Source organism: Leptinotarsa decemlineata, unplaced genomic scaffold (genome assembly GCF_025532065.1).
Source record: "Leptinotarsa decemlineata unplaced genomic scaffold, Ldec_3_MD MMD2_tig00005883_RagTag_RagTag, whole genome shotgun sequence".
NCBI lineage: Eukaryota > Metazoa > Arthropoda > Insecta > Coleoptera > Chrysomelidae > Leptinotarsa > Leptinotarsa decemlineata.
The window spans coordinates 60,001-76,321 of record NW_027412650.1 but is presented as its reverse complement, the minus strand read 5'-3'; positions in this window follow the sequence as shown (position 1 = coordinate 76,321).

Sequence of the window (16,321 nt, the reverse complement as noted above, 5' to 3'; positions counted from 1 at the left end):
CACCTCTTCTAATAAAAACTTTGTCACCACACCTGCTTGGACGCTCTTATAGGCCTTGGTCTCAAGCCACTTAGAAAAACAATCCACCGCGACAAGCAAGTATTTGTTCCCACTCTCCCCTGCTGGGTAGGGCCCGAGAACATCGACAGACACCATTTGGCCATGGCCTTGTCGGTTCAAGCGGTCGTTGTCCTGCTGGGGGTTGAGGCTTTGGACGCTTTAGTGGTAGCGCAGGTTAGACAGGTTTTTATATATTCCTGCGCCTGTTTTTTCATGTTTGACAATAAAAATGACGACTCACTTGATTAATGGTCTCGTCAATACCGGGGTGTCCACCTTCGTCATGGTACTTGCGGATTATCAAGTTCCAACAACGTCTGGGGACTAGCAGGACGCTTGCAGTTCCCTTCTGGACCTACATAGTATAATAAATCCCCGTCCATTTGAAAGTCATTCATGATTCGCTGTTCATATTCACTCGGTTCAGGATTTCCTTGCGCTCTCTCGATGCGCATCCTGAACCGACGAACTCCCTCACTTGACTTTTGTTCTTCGACAATCCGGTCGAATAAAGTCCTCATTTCGAGCAGTGTTTCAACCCCGTGATACAGGGACACCATATCACAGGTGTTGAATATTTCTGCGACCTCATCGATTAGGCACAGAACGAGGTCATCCTCGATCTGGTCCTCTGCTGGCCGTTCCTGGTGAGGGAAAAACATCCTCTCTGATTCAAATTCCAAGTCAGCCTTTGTTTCCACTTCCTCGGGATTTCGGGAGAGAAAATCTGGAAGCTGATTCAGCTTCCCTGGCACGTGTACGATTTCGAAGTCGTACTCCTGCAGTAACAGCGCCCATCTAGTTTACTTGGCTCTTTCGTCCTTCATACGGCCGAGCCAAGTCAACGCCGAACTGTCTGTCAATAGGGTGAACTTACGTCCTGCAGGTAGTGCCGATACTTCTTAATCGCCCATACTACGGCCAGGCACTCAATCTCATTGATGTGATAGCGCCTCTCAGTCTCATTCAGCTTTGCGCTGCTGTACGCTATCACATCACGCTCTTCCAGTGTTTCTCCCCGCTGGAACAGTACCGCTCCAATCCCCACCTGACTGGCGTCCGTCTGCAGAAAATATGGTTTCGCAGGATCAGGCCTAGCCAGATGTAGCGGTTGCGATACTGCCCGCTTAATCCGTTGGAAGCTTTCCTCGGCTTCCGCGTTCCATTTGAATTTACGTTTTTTGTCGATCAAGTCTGTTAACGGGGCTGCCATTTCCGCAAAATGCGGAATGAACTCCCGTAACCAACCTGCAGTTCTAAAAACCCTCTCAACTGCTTAACAGAGGTTGGTTGTTGCGAAATTTCTTACATTTAGGACATGAGTTTCCTGCGGGAAGTTTCTTTTTCGGACACAACTCTCCCCAAGTAGTTCAGGGTCGATGACCCGAACATACATTTCCCTGGGGAAAGCCATAGCCCCATGTGTCCTCAAACGTTCTAATATCAGTCTTAAGTGGTCACAGTGTGCCTTGACATTGTCAGAATAGACGATAATTCGTCAAGGTACACTTTGCAGAACTTGTCTACTATCTTGATAGCACCTCGGACATGAGTTTTTGGAAAACGGCCGGCCCGTTTTTAAGTCCAAAACTCAGGACCTTGAATTCGTATACCGAACCGTCGGGGGCCCCGAAGGCGGTATACTTTCTGGAGTCTTTTTCCAAACGAGCCTGCCAGAATCCGTTCCTCAAGTCCAAGTGCTAAATAGATTGGCCTTGCCCATCTCTCTTACGGTCTCCTGGATGGGAGGTAAATGTGGTGCCTCCGAGACTATCAGTTTATTAATCTGACGGTAATCTACGCAGAAGCGTAGCTTACGCCTTTCTTGGGCACTAGGACCACGGGGGAAAAATAAGGGGAGGTACTCCTAGTAATCACCCAGCTTCTAATAATTTCTGGATCTCCTCATGGACGATCCGTTTACGCTCCTCAGACATCTTGGCATAGCGCATTTGCCTAAACGCTTTCCTCCTTAACTATAATCTTATGGAGGATAGCCTTGTGTCTGAGGTTGGCGTATCGTCTCTTCAAAAAACGTCTTTAAATGTTTCTAATATTGGTAGAATTTCCGACTTCGTCGCCTCGTTGAATTGCGAGTCATCTAGGCTCAGAGGCGCGATGTCTCTCCCGGGTCTTCTGAGGGTTTCCCCTTCGAAAAATATTGACAACCGAGGAGCTTGTCCAAAATAGATGGTATTCCTAGCTAGGTCTAAACTGGCCTGTTGACCTTTCAAGAAAGGCATACCAAGTATGACCTTTTCCTGTAAGTCCTTAAGGACAGTGAACTTTAGCTGGAATTACCCTCTCTTCTATAATACACTTCAATCGTGACCTGGCCCAAACTCCTAGTGATGTTTCGGAACAACCCATCAGGACTATCCCTGAGTTTGGTGAGATTTTTAGTCTCTTGTGGGACACTACATCTGCCCGCACAAAATTGCTGGACGCCCGGTGTCTATTAGTGCTGTTACAGTCTTATTATTAATGACAACGGGAATCCTAGGGAGAGATCGACCGAACCCTTTTGGCTCTTCATCGAGTGGGGAAAGTACTTCGGAAAAGTTATTTACACACGGGGAGGAAAAATCTAAAATTTTTAGATTATTCTGGCGATTAATTAAGTTGCACAGGCCATCGCCACCTGGCTCTGCGCAATCTTAGTTTTCCGAGCTGGTTTCCTCTAAGACATTATTGACAGTTCTCCTCGGTGGAGACCTATCTCTGTTTTGAAAACGCTGGTTTCCATTTCTCTCTGAGGACCCTGCGGACGGAGGTGCTGTTGTCTACTTTCATTTCCCCTGTTATAGGGAGGGACATACCTCGCGTTATTCTGCGAGTTTGAGTTATTTTGTATTGGCCCTCGATGCTGATTCGGGACTTGGACGTTCACTACCTTACTAGTAGTCGGCGCTTTTGATAGCTTGATATCTTCTCAATGGCCGACGCATCTTGGGAGTAATTGTTCCAATTTGTCAGGGACTCGTCCCCTGAAAAAGCATCGAATCTCCGGAGAGATCAGCTGAACAATAATATGCATAGCTGCTCGTTCATCCATCTCCGGAAACAGTCTTTTCGCCAAGCCAATCTTCTGGATGATGAAAAAATCCGTTTTTATATTTCGGGTTTGTCCCTCTCCATAAAATTTAGCTGTCAGCTTAGCTAACAGCTCAGGGCTATCGAACTTTTGATCGAACCTGTTAATCAAAATCGGCCAAGTTATTTGGCTTTCCCTGTACACGGTGCCCACTTGGCAGCATCTGAATCTAATTGACCGCAGAAAACCTCTACCCATTCTTCCTGCGATATCTTCGCTTTCCTTAGCTCATTTTCTATCCTGTCTACGAACCGTTTCGGGTCCTCATTTTCTAGGCCTCGAAACCTTGGAAGGTTCTGTCTATCCAGACGGTTTCCCCCTGATTAGCCGAATGTCCTTGGCTCATCGCCACTGATAGGACATCAGCTAATTTATTTATTGCATGATCAACAATTTTCATTTGTTGATTATCTTCTATAATCTTTTCTGGGCGCCATCGAGTTTGTATTATGCCTGAACTCGAAAAAGGCATTCCTCACTGAAATTCACATTTTTCTTCGTTTCTTTTTGTGAATTTCCCATTTTGGGGAACGATTCTACTTCACTCCTTACTACGAATGAGTTTCCCAAAGCCGTCCCTGAGTGTTACTTCATCTTCATAGCCATTGCTAAGAATGGGTTTGTAGAAGTATTTATATATTCGTCCATTTCCAAAAATGGATTTATTGCTGAATTAGGAAATGATTCCATTTGTGAATCTGTGGCCCCACGTTGGCCAGCGCCATGTTGTCGATCCGGCGTACTAGAAAAATGAATTTCGTTGTTCATTTTTCCGTTTGGTTTGACGATGCCCGGCCAGGGAAAGTGAGTATGCTCGTCGTCGCCGCCGAAATCTCCACAGGAGACCAGAGCCGGGAAGTCCCCTTGACTCCCGGATGATCTTACTTTTTTTTCCGTGTAACTGAATTACACGAGAGAAGTTATTATTTCCCTTTTAAATTCAAAATCGAATGATCTATTTTTAGTTTCCCTAAAATTCTATATAGTTCTAAACAAAAAACTCGCGGGGGTACGATGAGACACCACGTTGGCCGCTGGGACGGTCTCAAGTTTCCCTATCGATCCCTATCTACAAGAGACTCACACGCGAAGTGACCTGCCTATTATCCCTAATCCCGAAGATACGAACAGTCCCCGGGGACTCAAGGGCCTTTTAAGCCGCCGAGCGTCAATGCAATGAGAGCCTTCTCGTGAAGACTCTCGTAGACGGCTAGGTAGGCGTGCCTCTGGCTGTATTCATGTTGGTGCAGTCAATACGGCGACAGAGGCCTCTTCCTTTGAATCCCACGTCGAATCTCGGAGTTCAGGCGGGTACCACTGTGAATGCACACAAGAGTTAGTAAAAATCGTCTGTTTGCTTACCAGCTTAAGTCCACAGCACACTGCACTGCACACGAATTCACTCGGCACTGGAAAGTCTAATCGGTTTGGTTTGTCTTGAAAAAGACAGGTTTGTTTGTGATCGTCTGTGATCTAATCGAATTCTTTCTGGAGGTAATTTTGTTTTTGATGAAATTACCTCCCAAACACTTAACTCGTAATTGCACTGGCAACAACTGTAGTACAATTCTATTCTGCAGCCAATACCCAAGTATTATTTCCAGTTCCTGAATCAGGTTGCTTATAAATACTCCGCCGTCGATTTGTTTCCGCAAAAATACTCCTCAGTTATCCCACTGGATAACGAACTCAAATCTATTTGTCTGACCAGACTAGTCTGAATTCTATTCAAGTTAAGAATTCTTTCTTAACGCAGGACGTTGGAAACGAAGCCACTACTAATTTGTAGTGTATTATTAACACACGTTGTATGTATAGTAAAATAACTAACAATCAGTTTACAGCAGAACTTAAACGCAGAGTAACACAGTGAAAAGAAGCTCAGATGATTGCAGTAAAGCGAGTCATCGAACAGTGAGTTGAAAATCCATTTCGCGTTTCTTAAATATAAAATCACGCAAGAATTTCTCGCGCGTGGTTGGCTGGCGTCAACTCCGCCTACGCCGCCGCGAGAGCGCAACGCGAAATGAATTTTCGTCTGCTCCTGAACGTCGAGTATATCGGCGTTCAGGCTACCGTCCGCCGTTCGGACTTAGAATTATTTTTCTCTTAAATTTCATTTGCATGTAAACGATTTAGTATTGATTTTATTTCCCTGATTTTTGCTGTAGCGTCTTAAATTAATTATTCATTTACGAATAAGACCGTTTTTCTAATTCTTTATATTTCCATTACTTGGGTATTGACGACATCGGTCGGGTTTTGTTAAATTTCATGACTCCGCCCACAACTGGAAATCGGACCAATGGCGTCTCGTCTAGATGGTATATAATAGTTGGCGTGTATAAGCCGACTCAGTTCATATGTTGTCCGTCTATCGTTCGGTATACATTTCGTTCGTTACAATTCGCAATAGGTTTTGAAAATGGCTCGTACCAAGCAGACCGCTCGTAAATCGACTGGAGGTAAAGCTCCGAGAAAACAATTAGCTACTAAAGCAGCTCGCAAAAGTGCACCGGCTACGGGAGGTGTTAAAAAACCTCATCGTTACAGACCCGGTACTGTTGCTCTCCGAGAAATTCGACGTTATCAGAAGAGTACTGAATTGTTGATTAGGAAATTACCCTTTCAACGTTTAGTTCGAGAAATCGCTCAAGATTTCAAAACCGATTTACGATTCCAAAGTTCAGCCGTCATGGCTTTGCAAGAAGCTAGCGAGGCGTATTTGGTAGGACTCTTCGAAGATACGAATTTGTGCGCCATTCACGCCAAGCGCGTTACCATTATGCCCAAAGACATTCAGTTAGCAAGGAGAATACGCGGAGAACGAGCTTAATTTCATATATATATATCCCAATATATATTGAAAATATATACAAAAAAAAGGTTCTTTTCAGAACCACAAAATGCAATTGATGAAAGAATTCGTTTATCGATAGATATGAATGAATGAATGAATGAATGTATGATATTTTCAATAACTCGCATCACGTAAATATTAAATCACGGGTGTTTGCAGAACATGTTCAGTATGATCCAAATATGGATTATAATACTGAAATTTTTTACTTTCCGAAACGAATCTTTCGAAAAGATCATTTTTAGAAACGGCTGAGATAAATAACGAAAAACAAGCGATCACTGAATGAAAGATCGCTCATAACATCACCATCTTTTCGTAAAATTTCCTCTGATTCATATTTTTGAATACCTGGCATAAATCTCGAGTGACTTTTTGTAATATACCCTATACCAAAAATGAATCGTTCTCGAGATATTCGATCGTTTATACAGAAAAAGTAGGTATTATTCGGTTCTCGAGCCATTTCCCTATAAAATTGAAAACAAGTCTCATAGAATACATAAGCTATTATTGATTCATCAAAATATTACATTCCGTCGTCTTGTAGGAGGAGTAACATTTCCAAAATGATGAACGAGGTATTTGGAGTCGATGAGTAATTCTGAAGATATAAAAATCAGTGATTTCTCAAATGGAACACCCTTAGTTTGGAAATCTCGAAATGATTTTGACTCATTTTCCTGAAACGATCCCAATATCAGAAAATAAGTCAACTGTTCACAAGACATATTTCAATGAAATAGAAAGACAGAGCAATATTTTTTAATTTTTACTCTTTTACGAAATTATTCGATTCATATCAATTCGATAGTCGGCGGCGGCGGCGGAAGAAATATTATTTATCTATTTTTTTTCTGTTTATAGGGATAGGCTAGGTAGGTAGTTCTGACTATTTATTTATATATTTGTTGGACAGTTGAATTATATACGAATTCTTGTAAAAAAAAATTGTGGCCCTGAAAAGGGCCATTTGTTTTCTTAGACTTCGTCGCCGGAGAGAGAAGTCAACTGATAGAAGAATTTACTTCTTCTTTTTTGGAGAGGCAGCTTTTTTGGCTTTCGGAGAAGATGCCGATGCAGGGGTCGCTTTCGCGGTTTTCGGTTTGGGTGCTTTCGGCTTTTTTGTTGGTCCTTTGTTAGTTTTCTTTGCTTTCGAAGGAGACTTGGTTTTACTAGCAGAAGTCGCGGACGAAACCTTAGAAGCGACGGTCTTTTTATCCTCGGCAGTTACCTTTTTAGGCTTGGCTGCGGCAGCCGCTTTCTTTTCCGGAGAGGCTTTCTTACCTTTCGGTGATGCAGCAGCCTTCTTGCCGGTTTTAGCTTTTTCACCAGCTACGCGTTTAACGGGAGTTTTTTTGGCCTTCGCACCGGCCGTACCGGACGTTTTCTTTTCGGTAGCCGACGGTTTTGCCGAACCAGAAGATGCCGATGCCAATTTGAACGACCCCGATGCACCTTTTCCTTTAGTTTGTACTAATGATCCGGAAGCAACCGCAGATTTAAGATATTTCTTGATGAAAGGTGCCACTTTTTCTGCGTCAGCCTTATAATTCGCCGCAATATATTTTTTTATGGCTTGTAAAGAGGAACCACCCCGTTCCTTCAATCCTTTAATAGCGTTATTAACCATTTCCGACGTAGGTGGGTGAGAAGGTTTACTTCTTGGATTTTTAACTTTCTTTTCTTTCTTCGCAGTAGACTGTGCCTGCGGCGACGAAGATGAATTAGCCGAAGCCGAAGAATTCTGATTTTCTATGTCTGCCATAGTAAAAAAACAACTGACAATATATTCTCGGAAGATAGATGCTACACTCGTTAGGCGTCTAGAGAGAATGATGTAGTCCTCTGGTGTTCCGTTTGTTTAAATATTCTGGGTCGAAGCACAGGCGGACGGAGACTGAACGCTCGACATTCTCGTTAGACACGATATTGACGGCTTCCATTCTGCTGTCGAAATGTTCGCATCAACTTCTTTACGAAATCAATGCCGGTTTCCTATTTAGACTTCGACTAGCACAATAACGTGGATAGATTCTACGTATTCCGAAAATATTTTCTGATAAGAAAAAGCTAATATTAAACCTCGACAACTCACAGTAAATTACAATGAAATATGAAGTATTGATGATTTTGACGTAACTCCAGACAATTCCTTTCCGAAAATACTCGTAATCGATGATCTGGAAGGAACCTTCGAATAAATATCATAGGCGCGACTGTCTATAGAAACATGATACATTAGCCGATAATACTCGATAAATACACGAGTGAATAGGGGCATCGAAGAGACCTCGTGTCTACCTTCATACACGACTATAACCAAGAACCGACGCTTCTAATAGCATCAACATTTTCAAAAATTATCCCTATAAAAGTGTTCGATGAAAACGGCATTCGAATAATAACGAACGTTATTAATGTTATATTCGATAAGATATAATCATCGTAATATACTTTCAATAAAAAGGTCGATACTACAACACGAACGAACGAACGAACGAACGACGATACTGTGAGCTCTATCTATAACGGAGTAATACACACCCACCCCCACCCGAAATATATAAATCGTCAATGTTATAGTCGAAATCAGAAATGCTAATCATAAACGTTTTTAGACAACATATTAGCACGTAAATAAAAAAAAACACGTTAAAAAATAACATAAGTAATAGAGTACATGACTAGTATAACAGTAACGAACGTTAACTTTTTAGGTTGATAGGTAGGTAAGCACCATCTAAATATAGGTGGCAAAATTATTTATTATCATCGCGCGTTTCACGAAAGGAGGTAACAATGTACTGATAACAAGGCAACCCAACCGAGTGAGACCTAGCGCCCTAGCAAAAATAAATTATCATTCAGCGTCGAAACGATATTGTAAGAATTCTTTCATAAATATTTTGTGGTTCTGAAAAGAACCGTTTTTTTTTAAGAATGTATATCGTAGACCGGAATAAGTAAATTATTTCGAACTGGTATATTTCGTAACTGCTTTGGTGCCTTCGCTGACGGCGTGCTTCGCCAATTCACCAGGAAGTAACAGACGTACTGCAGTCTGAATTTCTCTGCTCGTAATAGTCGATCGCTTGTTATAATGAGCAAGACGGGAGGCTTCCGCTGCGATACGCTCAAATATATCATTTACGAAACTGTTCATGATGCTCATCGCTTTACTGGATATTCCGGTATCGGGATGGACTTGTTTCAATACTTTGTAGATATAAATTGCGTAACTTTCCTTCCTCCTCCTCTTCTTTTTCTTATCGGTCTTCGATATATTCTTTTGGGCCTTTCCGGCCTTCTTCGCAGCCTTTCCACTAGCTTTGGGTGGCATTCTGAAAATTTAATTTCGTCAATATCAAACAAACAAGTACTATCGTGCAGGTTTGCTTTCGACTCAGTGTAAAAGACGCTTGACGATCATCTTCAGTTCATTCAGGATTTGGAGACCAGCTCCCCTACCCTTTCGGCTGATCATTGGCCTTGAGATGGGCCAATGGGTACATGACTGATGGATGACGGCATGAAGTCCTTAGACATCAGTGCCGCCCTTCACGGGATACCCCTACCTGGCTGGGGTGGGATGGATGAAAAAGTTATTCATCCTTTAACGGGGGACATGAGGGCCTCATTCGACAGAGTGTCGGGGCCTTCTATATCGGGAGGGGTCGTCTACAGCATAATCTGTGGCTTCCCTAACTAACGGGTTTTCGTGAGTTTCCGTTTTTTCGAAAACTCTCTCATTCCTCGACTGAATGGACTGCCGAATGGAAGGCAGCTGCAAATCTCTGCGGATGGCTTCATTCCGCACGAACCAAGGAGCATTCACAATCATCCTAATTAGCTTATTTTGTAACCTTTCCAAAATGGAAATGTTGGACGGAGCCGCTTGTCCCCAGACGCCTGAAGCGTACATGATGACAGGCTTGAACATCGAGTTGTAGATCATAATTTTGTTTTTAAGACTCATCTTGGATTTTCTGTTGATCAGAGGGTACAGACCGGCGATCCGACCCTCGATCTTGGACTTAACGTACATGATGTGCGGGTTCCAAGTGAGCCTACGGTCTATTAAAAGGCCGAGGTACTTTACCCGCGCTTGCCAGTCAATCTCCCTTCCAGAGACTCTCACTTTTCTGGCCGGAGAAGATAGTAATCTCCCCATGGTTATCGCCTGAGTCTTTTCCGGGTTTACTCGGATCTTCCATTCGAGGTACCAGCGCTCGAGGTCGTCCAATGCACGTTGCATGTAGACGACGCCGAGCTCACGCCCCATGGAAGACGAGAGTAGAGCCGTGTCATCGGCGTACAGGGATATCTTCACTCTATCGGACCTGGGCAGGTCGCTTGTATAGAGTGAGTACAACGTCGGAGAGAGCACGGCCCCCTGTGGCACTCCAGCGAGGATCTCTCTGTTGTCGGACAGAGAGCCCTCTACTCTAACCTGAAAGGTTCTGCCTCTCAGGAAAGATCCGATCCACCGGACCAGGCCCGAGGTAGGTCGAGCGCGTTTAGCTTATGTATAAGGCCTTCGTGCCATACTCGGTCGAAGGCCTTTGAAATATCTAAAAGTACTATATGTACTTTTTTGTTGTTATTCAGCTCGCTGATGGTGTTCTCGACCAACCTTAGAGCCTGTAGTTCAGTGGAGTGATCTCTCCTGAAGCCGAATTGTTCATTAGGCAGAACATTTCGGTCCTCAACTTCTTCGTTGAGTCTTTGCAGTACGACTCTTTCAGCCAACTTAGCCGCCGACGAGAGTAGACTGATCGGGCGGTAGTTCTGCGGGAACAGCTGGTTCTGACCCTGTTTCGGGAGCATGACGACGATCGCATGCTTCCACCTTCTAGGGAAGTGTCTGAGGGCCAACGAACTGTTGATGAGACTCAGCAAGAATTCAACGCTGTTTTCCGGGAGTCTCTTCAGCAACTTGTTAGTTATTGAATCGGCTCCCGGAGCCTTCTTTGCTTTCGCAGCCTTGATAAGACCCTTCAGCTCCTCCATAGAAGCTGGACGGATGTCGTCGTCGTCATCCTCCCTGAGAAGTCGGTGAAACCGGTCTTCCAGCAGCATATCGCGGTCGATGTCGTCGTCGTCGTCAACGTTAAGTTGAAACTGACGTTCCATCGTGTCTGCAAAGGCTAACGCCTTGTCGGCGGGGGAGTAGCACACTCCGCGCTCTCCGTGAATGGGTGAGAGAGCAGTCTTCTTCCCCCTGAGCCTACGAGTGACTCGCCAAAGCTCGTCACTCCCAGGTTCGAAGGATTCCAAGAGCTCTTCCCACCTTTCGTTTCGGTGTTCATTGATGGCCTGTTTGACACGATTGGCCATCCTGTTCGCCGCTGTTTTGTCCCCTGGGAAAAGGGTTCGCTGGTAGAGCCTTCTCAGGCGGTTTCTCTCTCGTATCAAGGCTTTGATACGAGGGGGAAACTCGTTGTAGCTCTTCAGCGGACACTCCTCCCTGGAGGTGGCCGCTCGAAACGCATCATTCACGGAAAGCTCGAAACGCTCAACTGCCGCGTCGAGTTCGTCGGGAGAGTCGAGTACCTCAGGAGGGGCGCGCATCTCTTCGAGCTGGGCTGTGAAGACATCCCAGTCCGTCTTAGATCTCACGCGATATTCAGGGGGAGGAAGATCATCGCCCAGTACCAGGATTACTGGATTATGATCAGAGTCCAGTTCCGACAGAACGTAAATTTCACTGGTCAGAGTGACGTTTCTGAGAAGCGCGATGTCTAGTACGTCAGGCCTAGTCTGCCCGCGATAGTACGTAGGCTCATCTGGTCCCAGCACGAGATATTCATGTCTGTCAACATGCGCATGGAGCGCTTGGCCGTTTCGATTTGTGGCTCTGCTCCAAGGTCTGTGCTTGGCATTGAAGTCGCCAGCAGCAATTGTCGGAATGTTGCTTCCCATCAGCAGTTCATCCAGAGATTCTGGGAGTAGACGAATGTTCGGAGGGTTGTAAACCGAGATTATTCTGTGACAACCCCTTCTCAGTTGAATTTCGACCCCCACGGCCTCAGTACCGTGCAACCGAGCACTGTCAATGCCGTATTGGACACACTGCAGGGATCGCTTGGCAAAAATGCCGACTCCCCCTCCAGCACGTCCAACACGTTCTCTGTGAAAGAATCTGTAATTTGGAATGACAATGGATTCGTTCCTTAGATGTGTCTCTTGGACTAGAGCCACATCTATGTTGTTTTCAATGAGGAAGTTTTCGAAGTCCAGCTTCTTTGTTCGAATGCCATTGGCATTCCAAAAAACTATCTTCAGAGATCTAGGCAACGTTGGTTGTCTAGACATTGGCAGTTCCGGTCATCACGCTTGTATTCACCGTGAACATTGTCTGTAACACGGGGAATTTGACGAATAACTTTTTCATCTGGTCCAGTGCGGCACAGATGTCTGAAACCCCCTGAGTCTGAGGTGAGGGTTCAGGTCGAGGGGAGGTGGGCTTTGCAGAAGTACTTGCAGTACTTGCGCCCTTAGATGCAGCTTTTGCAAAGCTGACCCCCTCCTGGACGCGTCCAGACCCCGCAGGTCTCCCTGAGGAGGCTGGTTTCCTTGTTGTGGTCTGCCCCTTCTTTTGTACCTTTGGGTACGCGGGGCAGCCACGGTAATTGGCTGTGTGAGCCCCCTTGCAATTATTGCACTTCGGGGGGTCAGCCTTGGTCTTTTTGCAGGCACTGGTTAAGTGCCTGCCAGCGCATTTAACGCAGATGGGCACTGCCAAGCAGTTGCGTTGGCAGTGTCCAAAGCGTTGACAACGGTGGCATTGACCCACCGAAGTTTTCGCGTGTTGGGGTTCGACCTGAACCTTCACGCACAAGAGGTCTTTGACCTCAAAAATATGCTTCTGATCCCTGTCTAGTAAGACGAGGACCAGAGGCATAGGTTTGCCAGCGCGCTTCATGCGCGTGACGCTGGTGAGGTCAAAGCCTTTTGATTCAAGCTCCTCACGCACATCGGAAGTTGCCAGGTGTTCTGGCACTCCCCTGATGACGGCACGTAGTTGCCGCTCTTCGGGGAGCGAGTAAGTATGGTGAGGGATTTTTTCCCTCACCAAAAGCCTTGCCAGCCGCCGATAGTCGTCAGGAGACTCCGGCTGAACTTTTATCCCGTCATGTAAATTGACGGCTTTCGAGAACTTGATGTTCTCTCTAGTCGTCAGTTTCAACAGTGGTACCCATTTGTCCTTCTGTCGGACAACAATAGGTGGAATTTTAGCCTTTGAAGCCGTAGACGGGATGTCTTGCTTCAGAGGGGTAGGGGGGGTGGGCTCCTCGCCATGAACTGATTTGACGGTGCTTCCCGTAGTAGAAGCACCCTCGTTTGCATTTGCGTCGAGATCTTCCATCTCGACAACATTTTCAACGATTTCAGGTTCGTTGGGGCCGCTTTTAGCGCTTTCGCTAGGTGCGGCCTTCTCTTTGGCCTGATTTTGGGCCGCTTGACGTGATGAGGTCTCGGACTCGGAATAGTAATTCCGAGCCTCTGCCTGAACATTTTGTAACATTGCTCTTTTTTTGAGCTTCTTTTCTTTTTTGGATAGTACTTGTTTGACTTCGGTTTTTTCGTGCCGTATCCATTCGTCGATACGGCGTCTTGACACTGATGGAAGAGGAGGAAATCCATCATTGAAGCGTCTCTTTTTCGAGACTGATGAGGAGAAGGAGGCTACACTGTCGCTGTCGCTGTAGTCTCGGTCCGAGTTAGCTTTCCTACGGCCAGTCGGGGCCTTAGCCACTCCCTGTTTACGACCTGTCGTAGACTGACAGTCGTCCCCAGGGCCCGGCGAAGCTCTGCCAAGCAGGTCTGACTGGGACAGGCCAAGGGCTGAAATTAATTGGCTTATAAAGCCAATAATTTCGCCCTTCTCCTTCCCTGCCAGGCTACAAAGCAGTTCCTCCATACTGCCGTAATTCAAAGCTTTGTTTTCGGACACTCAGAAACAAGTATGAGCACCAAGAACGCAACGGAAATGATATCTTTGAACGTACTCACCAAAAGTGTGGTCGTCTGCTCACGCACAAAACGAACGCGCTATTTATAGCAAGAAATAACACACCGCCGCACGGCTGCCACATTCACTAAATAAATTGGAGAAAACACTTAATCGCTCAGACACGTCTGCACTCAATGAGGTTCAGCAATCGAATTTTATGTATGTCTGTAAAAGACGCCACTCTGTCGTCACTATTTCAGATAGTAACTGGAACTCTAGTAGGCTCCGCCCACCGGAAAGTTGAGCGTTCGAGAACGCCCATTGGTCGGTAGGACGGTATTAATACAGGTCGATTCTATATAGAAATCATTGTATAGAAGGCTACTGTTAGAGCAACATCGAATAATTCTCAGTGAATTCTTTAAATTTATCCGATATATAATACTAATCTACGATTCGACATGTCTGGACGTGGAAAAGGAGGTAAAGTTAAGGGAAAGGCAAAGTCCCGTTCCAGTCGGGCTGGACTCCAATTCCCAGTAGGACGTATTCATCGACTCCTTCGTAAGGGAAATTATGCCGAACGAGTTGGTGCCGGCGCCCCGGTTTACTTAGCCGCAGTAATGGAATATTTGGCAGCTGAAGTCTTGGAATTGGCCGGTAATGCGGCTCGCGATAACAAAAAAACCCGTATCATTCCTAGACATTTACAGCTGGCCATTCGAAACGACGAAGAACTCAATAAATTGTTATCAGGAGTAACCATTGCTCAAGGTGGTGTTTTGCCCAATATTCAGGCGGTTTTGTTACCGAAAAAAACCGAAAAGAAGGCATAAGTACACATTTCCTGAGAGAGGAAAGCGACAAATAAAATATCGGCCCTTATCAGGGCCACAACGATTTTCTCTAATGAATTCGACAATTGCATATATTTTTTTTTTATTTTCTTGTCATCGCTTTTCGATACAATTGTTGACGCAGCACGATATGCGATTGTTTCTTTCTTGCTTGCGCATATTTACGTATACATGTATACATGATTAATAATATTATTATTGTTCAACTTCTTATTTTCGTGCCGAAACAAGTGATTTCTATTTGCTGAAATCAAATATCAGAATGTCTGTACGTTTATTCGTGATGAAAATAAAATGTATGCAGTAATATCAGATTTAGGTATACAAATGAATAAACATAACAATATCCATAGAAATATTATACATTCTTGTTCGTGGAATTACAATATAGACAATCATGAGTAAATTGGAATGAATAAATGAAAAAAATTATACCTAATTAAATTATATAGCATAGATGAATGCATACATACATTTCAATATCTGCAGAAATGAATGACGAGTATATAAAAATAGGTTGTTATTATTATTCATAGTAATTTGTGAAATGGGATAGATGAATATTATAAGCATAAAACAATAATATTTGGACAGTGGTTCATTAACCTTCGATCAGTTTATGAATATTCATTTTTTCAATTTTTTCTTTACGTACAAATGGTATCGCGTTTTAAAGCGGCGTTTCAGAAAAGTTTCATATGTAATTTCTATTGGTGAATAATTGAATAGTTTGGGAGCTACCTAGCTAGCTAGCTAGCTAGATACCAGTAGCTTCCCTGTCCTATAGATTTAGAAACCGAGTGGTATATAATCTAATTGTACAGATCGTTCTTCTCTTTTCTTCTTCGTATACAGATGTAGTAAGGTTGAAATTAATAATTTCGTTAAGTATACAGGATAAAATGAAGCAATTATTCAGGTAATCAAAAGAATGACAGATAATGCTTAAAATTAGATGGGTATATCGTTCGAATTTAATTTGGTAATTCGTTAATTATTACTCACACCAAAGTAAAGTATATAAATCGAATTCGTTTTGAAAACAAATTGTGGTTCTGAAAAGAACCGTTTTTTTTTTTTAAATTTCTCGTCGGAATATGAATCTAACCGCCGAAACCATATAATGTACGCCCTTGACGTTTGAGAGCGTATACTACGTCCATGGCCGTGACGGTTTTTCTTTTGGCGTGTTCTGTATATGTTACCGCATCTCTGATAACATTTTCGAGAAATACTTTGAGTACTCCACGAGTTTCTTCGTATATCAATCCGGATATACGTTTTACACCTCCACGACGAGCTAATCTTCTGATGGCAGGCTTCGTAATTCCTTGAATATTATCTCGCAACACTTTGCGATGTCTTTTTGCTCCGCCTTTTCCTAATCCCTTTCCTCCTTTTCCTCTACCAGTCATTTTGTGTAATACAAACGGAAGATTATAGAGAAAAAAAGTACGAGCGAAATACGTTATTACTACTTCGAATGCTCG